Source organism: Lissotriton helveticus, chromosome 5_1 (genome assembly GCF_964261635.1).
Source record: "Lissotriton helveticus chromosome 5_1, aLisHel1.1, whole genome shotgun sequence".
In the NCBI taxonomy this organism is placed as follows: Eukaryota; Metazoa; Chordata; class Amphibia; order Caudata; family Salamandridae; genus Lissotriton; species Lissotriton helveticus.
This window is the reverse complement of record NC_136065.1, coordinates 222,550,345-222,561,494: the sequence shown is the minus strand read 5'-3', so window position 1 is coordinate 222,561,494 and position 11,150 is coordinate 222,550,345.

Here is an 11,150-nt window from a genome sequence, read left to right as displayed (position 1 = left end):
ATATCGACAGGACAGAATATAGACATCAAAAATATCGTTTTTAAGGTAAGTGATTTAATATTGAATGTTAAAAATATAGACAGTTAAAATATCGAAGTATATAATATAGATTATTAAAATTATCGAATTTTTAATAATATCGAATTTTTTATAGTGATTTTTATGTTAATATATGTATGAAAAGTGTGTATTTATGTTATAAATTATTTTAATTAATTAAATTTGTTGTTTTAATTTTTGCGTAATTTAATTCTGTAGCGGGTTGTGGGTTTATAGGGGAATAGGGTGAGAAGTAATTTAAATATAATTAATTAAATATGTAAATTTATTTATTGGTATTCATTTTTAATTAATTGTTAATTAATTTATAATTGATAATTAATTAAAATATAATTGGCAATTAATTTTAATTCTGTAGCGGGTTGTGGGTTTATAGGGGAATAGGGTGGGAAGTAATTTTATTATAATTAATTAAATGTGTAAATTTATTTATTGATATTAGTTTTTAATTAATTGTTAATTCATTTATAATTGATAATTAATTAAAATGTAATTGGCAATTAATTTTAATTAATTGATTAATTGTTAATTTTACTAATTTATTTTCTGTAGTGAGTTGTGGGTGTATAGGGGAGTAGGGTGGGACGTAATTTAATTCTAATTATTAAAATATGTAAATTTAATTATTGTTATTCATTTTCATTAATTGTTAATTAATTGATATTTGGTAAATATTTAAGTTTTAATTGGCAATTAATTTTAATTAATTTATTAATTGCTAATTATGTTAATTTTACTAATTTTATTTCTCTAGCGAGTTGTGGGTTTATAGGGGAATTGGGTGGGAAGTAATTTATTTATAATTAATTAAATAAATCAATTTTTGTAATTGTAGTTATTTTGAATTAATTGTTAATTAATTTTTAAATGTAAAATTATTAATTGTTAATTTGTAATTAATTTTTATTAATAGGTAAATAATAGTAAATATTAACTTTTATTTTGTAATTTTAATTGATTAATTATTATATTATATTAAATTGGTAATTACTTTTAATTAATTTTTTCTAGATATTTATTTATATTAATAGAAATATTATATTAAGTCTTTCATATCCCTACTTTTGCACTCTTTGGAGTGGGAATAGTAATTTTAACCCCTACGCTATCCAACACTTTCCCTACTGTTGCACTCACTGGAGTGGGAATAGTAATTTTTACCCCTACGCTATCCAACGCTTTCCCTACTGTTGCACTCTTTGGAGTGGGAATAGTAATTTTAACCCTTACGCTATCCAACGCTTTCTCTACTGTAGCACCCACTGGAGTGGGAATAGTAATTTTTACCCCTACACTATCCAACGCTTTCCCTACTGTTGCACTCTTTGGAGTTGGAATAGTAATTTTTACCCCTACGCTATCCAACGTTTTCCTTACTGTTGCACCCACTGGAGTGGGAATAGTCATTTTTACCCCTACGCTATCCAACGCTTTCCCTACTGTTACACTCTTTGTGGTTGGAATAGTAATTTTTAGCCCTACGCTATCCAACGTTTTCCCTACTGTTGCACCTACTGGAGTGGGAATAGTAATTTTTACCCCTACGCTATCCAACGCTTTCCCTACTGTTGCACCCACTGGAGTGGGAATAGTCATTTTTACCCCTACGCTATCCAACGCTTTCCCTACTGTTGCACCCACTGGAGTGGGAATAGTATTTTTTACCCCTACGCTATCCAACGCTTTCCCTACTGTTGCACCCACTGGAGTGGGAATAGTCATTTTTAGCCCTACGCTATTCAACGCTTTCCCTACTGTTGCACCCACTGGAGTGGGAATAGTATTTTTAACCCCTACGTTATCCAACGCTTTCCCTACTGTTCCAACCACTGGAGTAGGAATGGTACATTTAACCCCTACGCTATCCAACGTTTTCCCTATTGTTGCACCCATTGGAGTGGGAATAGTAATTTTTACCCCTACGCTATCCAACGATTTACCTACTGTTGCACCCACTGGAGTGGGAATAGTAATTTTTACCCCTACGCTATCCAACGCTTTCCCTACTGTTGCACTCTTTGGAGTGGGAATAGTAATTTTAACCTCTACGTTATCCAACGCTTTCCCTACTGTTGCACTCTTTGGAGTGGGAATAGTAATTTAAACCCCTATGCTATCCAATGCTTACCCTACTGTTGCACTATTTGGTTACCCTACTGTTGCACTATTTGGAGTGGGAATAGTAAATTTAACCTCTATGCTATCCAACGCTTTCCCTACTGTTGCACCCACTGGAGTGGGAATAGTAATTTTTACCCCTACGCTATCCAACGCTTTCCCTACTGTTGCACCCACTGGAGAGGGAATAGTATTTTTTACCCCTACGCTATCCAACGCTTTCCTCACTGTTGCACCCACTGGAGTGGGAATAGTTCTTTTTACATTTTGCTATTGTACGTTAATAATATTGGATATTATTTAATTATATTATGTTAATATATATATATTTTTTAACAAATATGATTGTTAATTTTCTTTATAACTTTTATTAAATATTAAATTATTATAAGTTAATTTAAGTATTTTTAAGTATATTTTAGTAATTAATTTTAAATTTTAATTTAATTTAACACTGTTTTTAATAAAGTCGATATTTTTTATAACTATATTTTTGTAAACGATATTTTGCACACAATATTTTTGTACTTACCTGTTTGTAGATACAAACTCGATATTTTGTCTGTCGATATTTTTTCCTCGATATTTTTGGTAGTCGATATTTTGTCAGTCGATATTATTTCAGTGATCCGGATCACATATCGTTATGAGTGTGTAGATGTCTACTGCAGCAGGAGGGCACCTTTTGGATAAACTAAACCAGGTGAATAGAGAGACGTTAGCGAGAATCAAATGAGAGTAGGATTTCATATGTGAAGTTTAACAGTGGTGTGTTTTCTTTTTCAGCTATCCCTTCCCTGCTGTTCCCTTCCATCCCTCCCTGTTTTCTTTCTTTCCCTCGCCCGATCACTCGAACACCCTGTGTAATTATTATCAGGGTGTTGGGGAGGTCAGGAGGTGGAGCCTTTATTGCTGCGATTGGACCCTGCGGAGTGCATCCTGACATCACTGGTAATGTTACTGCTTACTGGGGTCAGTAACTGTCCCATTTACTTTAAATCCTTGACGGCAGCCCAGAATGTATTCCCGTTCTTTAGGCTGGTGGCACTGACAAGAGCATCCCAGCGATCTTTTAGTAATTCTTCCTTTCTTTTAAAGGTGGCTAGCTTATACTTCTACCGTAGCGATTTAACAAGTGAGTGACACCTCGGGTTAGTCGAAAGGGCCTTGTGTAACCGTCTGTTAGTCTCCGAACACTTGCGGTTAAACCATCTACGTCCACGTTGCACACCAGTAGTGGGTTTTGATAGTATGGCTTCTCAAAGTTTAATAAAAATGCCTATTCTCTCAGGATTAGGGTCATGGGCTGACAGACAAGAGTAGATAAGGCTCAGATTATCCTTTGTAATCATACAGCACAGGTAGGTATTATTGAGACCCCGCCAGACCAATCTTAAGTTGTCTGAGGAGGGTCTTAGGTTCCTGGCACCGCTTTCAGTATTATATGTTGGCCTGGGGGACAGTCTCAACACTGTTTTAATCGATTGTGATCACCATAAGTAGTAGCGACAACTTCGGCTTTCAGTAAACAGTCCTCAAGGGCAAGGAAAATTAAAACATAATCAATGGCGGAAACACAACCCCTACCTCTAAATGTCGACTCAGGAGGGTTATTATCAATTGTTAGGGCGGCAATATGCATAACGTTGATTAGATAATGGTTATTCTAATGTTCCATAATTTCCTCACCCCTGTGGCAAATTTGCCCTCTGCTGCTGGACCATTTACTGGTCCTTGTACAGGGTAGCTTAGCATTGAAGTTACCTCCAGACAAATACCAGCTATTTTATTAAGTCCATTACAATGCTGTAGGGTGGTGACACATTCAAATAAATTATTAAAATTGCCATTTGGTGTGGACTGAAAGTCATTGTTGTAAAAATTAATTAAATAAATAGAAACATCCCTTTTGTATAACAAGACTTGGAATGTGTCACTTTTGGTACATAAGACCTTAACGCTACCTCCTGCAGCAATGTTTACCCAGATCGATAAGCCGCCCGAAGGTCGACCAAATTTAGTGATTGGGGCTACAATGTTGTAACATTCAAAACCATCAATATATAAATATTGAGTGGCCCAGTTCTCTTGCAATGTTCTCTTGGATGTCCTGCTGTCTCACCAGTTTTAGCCAGTCAGGTTGATGTATTTTTGACTGTAAGCCGGCCATGTTCCAGCTTAATATGCTCCGATCTGAATTTGCGGTAACCTTGGTTGGAGCGTCCTGGCCAAGAATGTCAATTGCAGATAAAGGAGATACAAACATATAGTCAGAGCCGTAAGACTCCAATGGTGACAGTAGTCAATCCTGGATGTCCAGGTCTGACAGAGGCAAAAACCTGTTATATACAGTCGGGAAGGGAGGTTCATTTATGGAAGGATAAAAGCTTGGTTTATAAAAATAGCCTAAGGGTAGTGACCAAATGTAAGTGCTGTTGGTTTTTGTGGTCTCATGAGCTCTCAATAAGGATCTTACCATGGATGGTCTATGAAAGTTGATCAAAATACAGTCTTCTTCTATATTCTTTGGAGAGACACCAACATACCTTACTCTACGTACCATAATGATCTCACTCATATCGGACACATTAAACCTTGTATTCTATGATAGCCAATCCACGCATTTATTACGCAGATGGACCCAAGTTTCCCTCTGGTCCCTCTTAAGAGTTGGTACTCCTGCCAACACCAGCACATAGGGGCAAGTGGCCAGTGGTAGTCCCAAAACATCAGGATGTCAAGTGCACACTACTTGGTTTTCCTTTGCTTTGACTTTGGTTGCTCGCCAACCGATCTATTGGTAAGATCAGGCATAGGATTAGGGGGCACATTCAGGGCTGACCCAAGTGCAGATGATAGGTCATTAATGTTAGGGAAAAGATTAAGCGCTACATTGGCCTTAGGTTGAAAGCACTCCCTAGCTTGTCTGCATGTTTTGCACGAGCTACCAGCCAAGGGGCCAATGGGGAGAGAGGTGGCAGTAGCAGTGAGAGGTTAGTTGACAATAAGAGGAACGCTAGGGATGGAAGTAGACCCCTCCCCCGGGGCAACCATGATTTGCGCTGTTTCAAGCCGTTGACTAAACTTATTCATGAGTGTGTCCAAATGATCTAAGCATTCCCAAAAAGATGTGAATTTAATGTCTAACTCAATGATTTGTGTGGACACGATATTAATAACAATATTAATGAAGGTATCCCCAAAGCCCCCATAGTCAGCTGCAAAAGATGCCACCTTAGTCTGTATGTAGATGTACCGGCGCGACTTCCCATTTATCGCTGCATCTGAAATGCTGGCACTCGAAGATGACTGTATCAATGCAGACAAGCAAGTGCGAGAAGAACCGGTGTGAGGAGGTTGTTTCCTTTTGGAACAAACAGGCTTCCCACTCTTCCTCTTACGTTTCACGGCCGGGATTCCCACAATTGTTAGGGTGCCCATGGTTGACTGACTGTCAGCTATGTCACGCCCACTTGGGCTCACACTAGGGAGCAATGTGTTATTGCTGCCAGGCCTCTGATGCTGGGACTTGCACAATACAGTGACAGTTTCAGGCGCAGGATCAGTTGTGTCCTATCTAGTATAAAGACTGTTTGGTAGACCCTCACTTCCCAGGGACAGTCGGCGCTGTCAATTCGATCTCGCCTGATACAATACTAACCACCCTTTCTAGCATGCTCTCAATACTGCTGGTGATGGGGCGCGCAGACGATATCCCGGTGTGTTTCCCCATTATAGATGCTCAGGGTCAATTCTTACCAGTTTTAATAATTCTAATAGTTCAAATAGTGGTAATTCTGGCAAACACTCACTTCGGGTCTCTTGATAAAAATTACTTGAAAGAAGGGTGGCCCAGCCCAGCCTCGGCCGGCCACTGACGGGCACAGATTGTCCTGCCCTTGGTCTTGCACAAGTCCAGCTTTTCAGCATCTGCTGGTGCGACATAAGGGCCTGGGCGGCTCCTGCTGCGGTGTCCGGTGGGGGCTGTGGGCTGTGGTCCCTCCAGTCAAAAGTGCTGGTGCAGAATACGGGCTGATTGTAATGACGGGCTCCTGCGCTGCGGGAGCCCCGAGCAGCTTTTCAGCGCCTCCTGCCACAATGTAAGGGCATGGCCGGCTCCTGCCCCGGTGTCTGGTGGGAGCTGTGGTCGCCTCCAGCTATCCAGCTAAAATTACTGGTGCAGAATGTGGGCTGGTTGCATGATTGCAATGACGAGCAGTGATATTCTTAGGCAGCACTATAAGCACTGCGCATTGCTGTGGACCAAGGTGAAGATGCAGAAGCAGCCCTTGATCAGTTCCTTGATGCCTACCGGCAGATGCCATACCGTACCACAAAGTGTGCCCCATCTCACGTGCTCTTCAAGAGGCCCCCGCGGGACAGCATCCCGACAGATTCAACATGGAAGCCCCCAGAGCGGGACAACAAAACTGTCCAAGCGAGATGAACCAGGACCAACCAGAAGGCGAGTGAAGCCTGCCAGGCACAAGAGCTGCAGCTGAAAGTAGGGGTCTGTGTTGTGGTCAAGGACAGACACCCTGGCTGGAAGTTCAGGACACCCTATGAGCCAGAAGGGTGGACGGTGGTGGATATTCAAGGAACCTTGGTCAATGCCCAGATAGGGCAGCAGGTCATCACAAGGAATGTGTCCAGTTTCAAGAAGATCTATGATCAGAGCGCTGGGCAAAACGAATTAGAAGGTCCCGACGATGTCCCGAGTTTCACCCCACATGGCTCGCCAGAGCTGATAGTTTTTTCACCGTGGAGCTCACAAGTGGAGAAGGAAGAGGCTGTCCCCAAGGCTAGCTGGACTAGTCCGAGGGTGGTGCCTGCGCCTCCCCGAACATATCGTCGGATGCAGTGGTCAGTTCGAGCTCCCGGAGCCAGAAGTATGGTCTCCGGCCGAACCCTGCGCCCAGTCAAAGACTGAAAGACTTTGTGTGCACCTCCCAGTGAACCTAAAGGACCTGATGGTCGGTCACTAAAAGAAAGGAGGGATGTAGAGATTCATCAGGGCACTCTCATACAATATAACACTCATGCACGCATGCATACACCCCTCGGGGCGGGCTCGACCTGAGGGGATGAATAAACGGCAGGAGACCACTCGGGGTCTTCCGGCCAAGTATAGTATACTAGTGTGGCCTACCGTGTGTTATCCAGCGCTGCAGCGGCCTTAGATGTCCAGGCCCTGCCACGCTACAGAAGGAAGAAGGAAATGACTGAAAGAAGGATGGCGAGAACGATGGAAAGAAATTTCAGAATTCTCTTGAGAGAAATAGCCAAGTGACTACAGTGCTCTCTCGGTGCCATTTAGGACATGATTTATGATAGGATATTCTATTTTTCTGGCTACTCCCTGTAATGTTGCTCTTTTTCTCCATAGATGACAGGACACAGCGTGGTGGTTAAGGGTTATTTATTTATAAGTACTCTGCTCAGAGAGCGCCGAGCCGGTAGACCTCCGTGCTCTGGCACTCGCGCCTCTCGATGGTGGATGCGCGCGCATCCACAAAATGGCCGGGGGGGCGCGTCACGTCATCACACGACGTGCGTCAGCTAGAGCGCTGACACTACATATCTCCCCTTTTTCCTACCAACAGAACAAACAATAAACTTACAGTCCGCCGCTCATATCATAGTCCTGGAACCTGGATGGTCTCACCACCGCTCTCCCCCTTCGGGTATGTCTCACCGGGGTAGCAGTGGCTTCTCCCTCATGAGTCTCTTCTCCCCTTTCTCTATCGTTCGGTGCAGCCGACCTCCCCATCGACCTCCTTACACTCATCTCCGCCTCCGTCGTGGGGATGCCTCTGCTGCCTTGTTCTTCATTTACTCCTCCACTTTCCGTGTCCATTTCCAAGTCGAGGAATTCGTTTCTCCCATTGGGCTCCATTGTCCCTTCCAGCTCCTGCTCCCCATGGCTCTACTGTAACACTTTATTGCATCTCACCATGCGGTCCTGAGACCATACGTTGCCATCACTTAACAGGGCCGCTCTATTGTACACCTCCTTGACCTGCAGGGGTCTACTGTATTTGCTGTCCCCCTTCCTTTGCATTACCGCCAACTTGACTCTCACCCATTCACCTTCCTCTAATCCAGTGTCTTTCACATTCCTCCGTATGTTATAGTGCTTGGCGTAGACAGCTTGCGCACTCTCTAAGTTCACCTGAACTACTGCCGGGGACCATTTACTGGTTACTGTTTTCTCCTTCCACACTCGGTTGTCCTTCGTGAAGGGGTCACGGCCCCTCAAAATTTGGAAGGGGCTATACCCTGTTCCAGTGGGGGTGATTCTGTACGCCCAGATCATTTGCCATATTTCTTTCTCCCAGTCCTTGTCACTCATTATCGCCGCTTGCACAGATCCCATCACCACCCGGTTGAAGCGTTCTACTAGACCATTACCCACCGGGTGATATATGGAAGTGTGTTTGGAGAGGATGCCATTTCTCTCCATGAATTTAGTCCATTTTTCAGAGGTAAACTGGGGGCCGTTGTCACTCAAGATGGATTTGGGAATGCCCTCTCTCACAAACGTGTTGTTCAGAAACCTCAGAATTGTCTCTGTGTCCATTACTTCTTCCACTTTCACTTCTGGCCACTTGGAGTACCTGTCTATGAGGACGCACACATACTTTTGGGTTCCTTGTCCGTCCAAGATCGGGCCCAGGATATCAATGGACAACTCTTCCCACGGGTTCTTTGGGGAGTCAAACTTTCCCAGCGCCGGTCTCAGCGGTTTGAGCGTTTTGTCCGCTCCTTGACACTGGATACATTCACTGACATATCGTTCAGCTTGCAGGTCCATGCCTGGCCACCAGTATCCTTGTTTAGTCAGCAGTTTTGTTTTTCCGATCCCCCAAATGTCCTTCGTGGAGTATCGCCAGTAGTCTTGGGACTATTCCTGCTGGGGGAATGACCTTGTCTCCCCTGTATACAAACACTCCCTTATCGTCCATTGAAAGTTCCTCCCTGACCTCGTAGTACTTCCGTAGATTCTCATTAAGGTGTTTCTTTTCTGGCCAACCATTCACTATGCATTCCTTCACCTCCTGTATGGCCTGATCTTCCTTATAGGCTTCATTCCACTCCTGGTTGCTAATGACCCTCTCCTGGTCATCCGTCAGGGCAACCATTTCCTCTCTGACCTCTTTGTCTTCTTCTTCCGTTTCCATGGCTGCCGCCCTACTCAAATAATCTGCCACTTTGTTCCGACTGCCCGGAATGTATTCCACGTCATATCTATATTCCAACAGCTTCAATGTCATTTTTGAAATCCTGGGGGTGGCACTGGCGTGTCCACTGGAGGTGAGTACCTTCACCAATGGTTTATGATCAGTCTTCAACTGAAATCGTGTTCCCCATAGGAATTGTCGGAACCTTGTCATCGCCCACACTACGGCCAACATTTCCTTTTCTATGACGCTGAACTTTTTTTCCGTGTCGCTCAGTATGCGAGATGGGAAACTCAGTTTTTCCACCACTCCTTGTCCTCGGTCCTGCATCAACACAGCGCCGAGTCCCTTGTCACTGGCATCCGTCATGAGCACCGTCCTTCCTTGGGGATCGTACCCTTGCAGGGGTACGGCTCCTACAATGTCCATCTTTATGCTTTCAAACTCCTTTTGTGCTTCTTCCGTCCAGCTGAACGTTGTCTTTTCTCTCGTTAATTGTCTCATGTGGTGGGTCTTTGTTGCGAAATGCTGAACAAATTTACTATAGTATTCTGCCATGCCTAAAAAGGACCTGACATCTTCCCTGCTGGTGGGGGGTGGTGCGTCACAAATCGCTCTCACGTTCTCAGTCTTGGGTGTGATTCCTTGCACTCCTATTTCATGTCCCAAGTAGGTCACTGATTCCATGCCTAGGCGGCACTTTTCCCACTCTGCAGTTAGGCCTTTTTCCTCCAGCACTCTCAGCACTTTGTTCAGTTTCATGTCGTGGTCTATCCTGTCTCGCCCCATCACTAGGATATCATCCTGAAAGTATTGGATGCCGTCCATGTTCTTGAACAATTGGTGCATCAGTTTCTGGAACACCGCTGCCGCGGATGCCAGTCCAAACGGCATACGACGGAACTGGTAACATCCAAAGGGGGTGATGAATGACGTCAACCTCCTACTCTCCGGGTGTAACTCGATCTGGTGGTATGCTGAGGTTAAGTCAATGGTGGAGTACCACTTTATTCCTCTTGTTTTGGCTAACATCTCTTCGATCCGTGGTAAGGGGAACTTTTCCACTACGATGTTCTTGTTTAGTTCGCGTAGGTCTACGCATAGTCTGACCTTTCCGCTGGGTTTCATCACCACCACTAGTGGTGCCAACCATTCGGCGCATGTGATTGGTTAGATTATGCCCTTTTTCTCCAACTCTTGCAGTTCTTCCTGCACCGCCTCTCTCACGGCGAGGGGTACGTTTCTCACCTTGTGAGATACTGGTTCTGCTCCTGCTTTGAGTACAATCTTGTGCGCAAACTTCTCTAGTCTTCCCACAGTACCTCCGAACACCTTGGGGTACTCTTTCTTCCACCTGTCCAGGTCCGGCCATCCTTCTGGTTCGGTGAGTAAGATCTGAACTTTCCCTCCCGGGTCCAGTTTGATGCCCAGGTCACCCTGGTCCAACCATCCTAAAACCGATGGTCCTTTTTCTGAGACGTCGTGCCAATTCCGCTTTCTTGACTATTACCATGACTTCCTTCAGCGTGGCATCCCCACTTGCCCATAACTTATCTTGCACGGATTTACTTGTGGTGTGCATCACGATTTGATCCTTAATGAACTCATCCTGGAATGTATCGTATCTGCACGTGGATGCTAGCTTCCTCAATGCCGCCACGTATTCTTCTACCGATTCGCCAGCTTCTTGCTTCCTCTGTTGAAAATTGTATCTATCAATTGAGACACAAACTGCAGGTCTGTAATGTTCATTTAATTCCTCAATTGCATGGGCGTAGACGTCATCATCGG